Source organism: Leptinotarsa decemlineata, unplaced genomic scaffold (assembly GCF_025532065.1).
Source record: "Leptinotarsa decemlineata unplaced genomic scaffold, Ldec_3_MD MMD2_P_RNA_scaffold_14, whole genome shotgun sequence".
In the NCBI taxonomy this organism is placed as follows: domain Eukaryota; kingdom Metazoa; phylum Arthropoda; class Insecta; order Coleoptera; family Chrysomelidae; genus Leptinotarsa; species Leptinotarsa decemlineata.
This window is the reverse complement of record NW_027412528.1, coordinates 9,632,827-9,638,740: the sequence shown is the minus strand read 5'-3', so window position 1 is coordinate 9,638,740 and position 5,914 is coordinate 9,632,827.

Here is a 5,914-nt window from a genome sequence, read left to right as displayed (position 1 = left end):
GGGTGTTCGATGACCGTCATCAAGTTCGTTCAGAGGTCGCTTTTCGATTTCGATGGCTGGCGAATCATCCGAGCTTGTAGTGTTTTCGCTGTGGCGATGGTCTTAGTGTTTGATAAGTCTATGTTGTGTCCTGTCTCTTGATGATATTTGGACAGGGCTGAGGATGGGTCTGACTTTCGGACAGCAAGTTGATGTTCGTATACTCTACTTGTCACACGTCTGTTGGTCTAGCCTACATATGTTATATCGCAACCGGAGCATGGAATTTCACATATATCTTGGGATTCATTTATTTTGTCCTTGAGGGAATGAAGGAATGTGGGGCACTTGTTTATAGAAGGTACCTTAAGAGGAAATATGTGCTGGACATACAGTGACTGATGAGGCTGAAGGTGTCTTCGAAAATATTGTGTTTCTTTTCGAGAATGTTCAACGTGTCTGATACGGGGATATTTGTGAATGGATACACTACGTCAAAACTCACAAGGATGCCAGTCTGTTGAATATTGAGGTTTTTGAGGATTTCAATGAAGTGAAATGAATTCATTTCAGTCCATTATTTATAATTTTTATTTATCGCGAAAAATAGAAATCCGCGCTTTCATTTTTCCACAACACCTGTGTCTCGTCAATATTATTATTATCATTATTATTTTTTAACCTAAGTTTGCGCTGGTCAGGCCTTATCCCCCGATACATTCAGGAGGCCGTGCCAGCATTATCAACCAACGATAACTCTCTACACCGTGGGGTAAATGATCATGGAGTTCGAAAATCATGCGCTCTGAGTAAGCGGAGTGAGCCAAGAATAATAGCTTTTCACATTTGTCTGGCTAAGATTTCTGCGGTAACCTGATATTTTAACAGTTTTTCTTCCTCTTTTCGGGTGATATTCATATTGGCAGGAGCTGAAAAATCCACGACAAATATCGTCTTGCTTTGGTGGTCAAAAAAGGCTACATCAGGCTTATTAGCTTGTACGAGCCTCAGGTTGGGAAACGAATAGTTCCAAAATATTCAGCATTTCTCGTTTGCCACAAGGGATTCAATATCCCCCGAGCGTAGGGCAACACCGGTGTCTCGTCAATAACGTTATGACGATGGATACAGGCTGAGGCCGAATATGCTGATAGCAAGTGCATTAGGGTCTCAGACGCCTCGCCGCAGGCCCTACAACTTGTGTCAGGAACTTCTATACCCATTACGCAACTGCGATAGACTTATCTGTTCAAAATCTGTCGCACCCCTATGAGCGACAACCCTCAGAAGTCGAAACGTGTGTGAGCTAATAATTAATGAGGTCTTATCTTTTAACGTGTGATTCCTAACACGGGTTGGACGAAAGCAAGTGAAAATCGATCGTTCAGACTGAGGCTTGAACTACCGACCAACACGGCAGTCAATTCGACTGTTGAATACATCATCCTAACAGGCCATGATGAACACTTCAGTTTCCGACTTCAGCCCACTGAACTTGACGAAGGCGAAGATCAGATCCTTTAATAAGTCAACGTTTTCAATGTTGTTGAAGAAAACTCCTGACGACTTTATAGGCTACATTCAATACCATTCTGTCAGATAGACACTCCAAACCCAAACGTCCACGGCTTTCCTGTTGCTCGATATGAACGGCAAGCATATTCGTAGCAGAAACTTCGTTGTTCCTCGATATCATTCATTAATTTTTTTCTACGGAAGTTTGTGCCGGTCAGGCCCCGTCCTCCCTAAAAGCACAATATGCACCTTTTTATTTGTATTTAGCTCGCTGATGGTATTTTCGACCAACCTTAGAGCCTGTAGTTCAGTGGAGTGATCTCTCCTGAAGCCGAATTGTTCGTTAGGCAGAACATTTTGGTCCTCAACTTCTTCGTTGAGTCTTTGCAAACGACTCTTTCAGCCAGCTTAGCCGCCGACGAGAGTAGACTGATCGGGCGATAGTTCTGCGGGAACAGCTGGTTCTGGCCCTGTTTTGGGAGAATGACGACGATCGCATGCTTCCACCTTCTAGGGAAGTGTCTGAGGGCCAACGAACTGTTAATTAAGTTCAATAGAAATTCGACGCAGTTCTCCGGGAGTCTCTTCAACTACTTGTTGGTTATTGAATCGGCCCCCGGAGCCTTCTTGGCCTTAGCAGCCTTGATGTGACCCTTCAGCTCCTCCATAGAAGCCGGACGGATGTCGTCGTCGTCATCTTCCCTGAGGAGTCGGTGAACCCGGTCTTCCAGCAGCATATCGCGATCGATGTTGTCATCGTCGTCAACGTTGAGTTGAAACTGACGTTCTATCGTGTCTGCAAAGGCTAACGCCTTGTCGGCGGGGAAGTAGCACACTCCGCGCTCTCCGTGAATGGGTGAGAGAGCAGTCTTCTTCCCCCTGAGCCTACGAGTGACTCGCCAAAGCTCGTCACTCCCAGGTTCGAAGGATTCCAAGAGCTCTTCCCACCTTTCGTTTCGATGCTCAATGATGGCCTGTTTGACTCGATTGGCCATCCTGTTCGCCGCTGTTTTGTCCCCTGGGAAAAGGGTTCGCTGATAGAGCCTTCTCAGGCGATTTCTCTCTCGAAACGCTCAACTGCCGCGTAGAGTTCGTCGGGAGAGTCGAGTACCTCAGGAGGGGCGCACATCTCTTCGAGCTGGGCTGTGAAGACATCCCAGTCCGTCTTAGATCTCACGCGATACTCAAGGGGAGGAAGATCATCGCCCAGTACCAGGATTACTGGATTATGATCAGAATCCAGTTCCGACAGAACGTAAATTTCGCTAGTCAGAGAGACGTTTCTGAGAAGCGCAATGTCTAGTACGTCAGGTCTAGTCTGCCCGCGATAGTACGTAGGCTCATCTGGTCCCAGCACAAGATATTCATGTCTGTCAACATGCGCATGGAGCGCTTGGCCGTTTGGCTTTGTGGCTCTGCTCCAAGGTCTGTGTTTGGCATTGAAGTCGCCAGCAGCAATTGTCGGAATGTTGCTTCCCATCCAGAGATTCTGGGAGTAGACGAATGTTCGGAGGGTTGTATACCGAGATTATTCTGTGACAACCCCTTCTCAGTTGAATTTCGACCCCCACGGCCTCAGTACCGTGCAATCGAGCATTGTCAATGCCGTATTGGACACACTGCAGGGATCGCTTGACAAAAATGCCAAATCCCCCTCCAGCACGTCCAACACGTTCTCTGTGAAAGAATCTGTAGTTTGGAATGACAATAGATTCGTTCCTTAGATGTGTCTCTTGGACTAGAGCCACATCTATGTTGTTCTCAGTTAGAAAGTTCTCGAAGTCCAGCTTCTTTGAACGAATGCCATTAGCATTCCAAAAAACTATCTTCAGAGATCTAGGCAACGTTGGTTGTCTAGACATTGACAGTTCCGGTCACGTTAGTATTCACCGTGAACATTGTCTGTAACACGGGGAATTTAACAAATAACTTTTTCATCTGGTCCAGTGCGGCACAGATGTCTGAAACCCCCTGAGGCTGAGGTGAGGGTTCAGGTCGAGGGGAGGTGGGCTTTGCAGAAGTACTTGCGCCCTTGGATGCAGCTTTTGCAAAGCTGACCCCCTCCTGGACGCGTCCAGACCCCGCAGGTCTCCCTGAGGAGGCTGGTTTCCTGGTTGTGGTCTGCCCCTTTTTTTGTACCTTTGGGTACGCGGGGCAGCCGCGGTAGTTGGCTGTGTGAGCCCCCTTGCAGTTATTGCACTTCGGGGGGTCAGTCTTAGCCTTTTTGCAGGCACTAGTTAAGTGCCTGCCAGCGCATTTTACGCAGATAGGCACTGCCAAGCAGTTGCGTTGGCAGTGACCAAAGCGCTGACATCGGTGGCATTGACCCACCGAAGTTTTTGCGTGCTGAACCTTCACGCTTAAGAGTTCTTTGACCTCAAAAATATGCTTCTGGTCTCTGTCTACCAAGACGAGGACCGGAGGCATAGGTTTGCCAGCGCGCTTCATGCGCCTGACGCTGGTGAGGTCAAAGCCGTTTGCTTCGAGCTCCTCACGCACATCAGTGACTGCCAAGTGCTCTGGCACTCCCCTGATAACGGCACGTAGTTGCCGCTCTTCGGGGAGCGAATAAGTATGGTGAGGAATTTTTTCCTTCACCAAAAGCCTTGCCAGCCGCCGATAGTCGTCAGGAGACTCCGGTGAGAGGAGGTCTCGGATTCTGAATAATATTTCCGAGCCTCGTCTCTGACGTTGTCCAAAGCCGCTTTCTTTTTCAGCTTTTTCAGCTTCTTTTTAGCTGGCTTTGGTTGATCTTTGATGACTTTTTTGGTCCATTCGTCAATTCGACGTCTCGAGACGTCAGGCAGCGGTGGAAAGCCGTCGTTTAGTCGCCTCTTTTTGGAGGCGGAGGAAGCGAAGGAAAGTACGCTCATGTTGTCGTTGTCAGCATCACTGAACTCGCGTTCGGAGAAATAGTCACGAGTAGGTGGAGCATTAGCCACTCCCTGTTCGCGGTCCGCCAACACGTGGCGGTCGTTCCCAGGTTTGGCAATGCTTTGCCAAGCAAGTCCGACTGGGTCAGACCAAGAGCCGAGATCAGTTGACTTATAAAGTCAATAATCTCGCCCTTCTCCTTCCCAGCCAGGCTGCATAGCAGTTCCTCCATACTGCCGTGACTTAAAACACTGTATTGAAACAACCAGTAGCTCTGAGCACCAAGAAAGTAACGGAAAAGAAATATTTAAATGTACTCACCAGAAACGTTTTCGCTTGCGCAAAACAACAGAACGCACGAACTATACTGAGCCAGAAACACTACAGCACGGCTGGTCATTCACTGAGAAATCCGCAAAATCACGCTATATCGCTATGAACGAAGAATGTAAAACTCTGCATATTTATACGTTCATGGACGAACTCCAATCGGCCAATCACATCTCTAACAAAATCACATCCATTTCGATCGACCAGAAAATCAATAATCACGCCATGCCCTCCAGCCAATCAAAAGCCCGCTAGCCGGTGACCTGATTTTGCCCGGGGGCGAAACCGTTGCGAACAAAGAATTGTCTAACGAAAAGTTTAACGGAAATTTGCGATTTTCCAACTTTTTCCCCGAAAAATTTCAACTTCATATTCGGATAGTATTCAACAATCCGAAACGAAATTACTGATAAATTTTTTTCGATATATCTATTCCTTTTGGCTGTAAAATGCATTTGAAAGTACAAAGTGTAAGATTTGGTCGAAGCTATCGAAAATTGATTCCTCCGATGCTTATAATTCCAAATCCGACAAATATCTACATTAACCAGTCACGCTGAACCAGTCACGCTACAGAAATCGTTCTGGTATCAAACGAAAGCTAATTAAAAGTTCTATCGATGTCTCTTAGAAGAAAACATGATTTCCATATCTAGCTGAGTGAAAACGGCATTTCCCTGAAACTGACCGGTTTTCGCTATATAAAATAAACGAATGCTATTAATCTTGCAAAAGATTTCCTAACACTCAGGAGATGATATTTCAATGCTGAGTATCCATACTGAGCTGAAAATATCATGAAAACATAGTTTCCATTTTCCAATTTTCCTCAGAGTGTGCGGAGCTCGCACTGAGGCTCGGGAAACAAAGCAAACAGTTTTGTTTCACGACAGGTGAACAAAAGTTATATTCTGATTACATACTTTCGTAAACTTTCGATTACAGTTGTCTCTGCTTAGTGTAAATAGATAGATAGATAGATTGATAATTTATTGGTGTTTTATACATTACTCAGTATTTACACAAGTCAATATATACATACATATTAATTAAATTAGTATATGTCAGGCATCTATTAATATTTACATAAACAATAGATGCTTACAATTCATATAACAAGTATTTTTTTATAAAAAATATTCATATCTTATAAATACATCTGTGTTATGTCGACGAGCATATTTAAAAACAAAGCAGTAAAATTTAAAATTATATT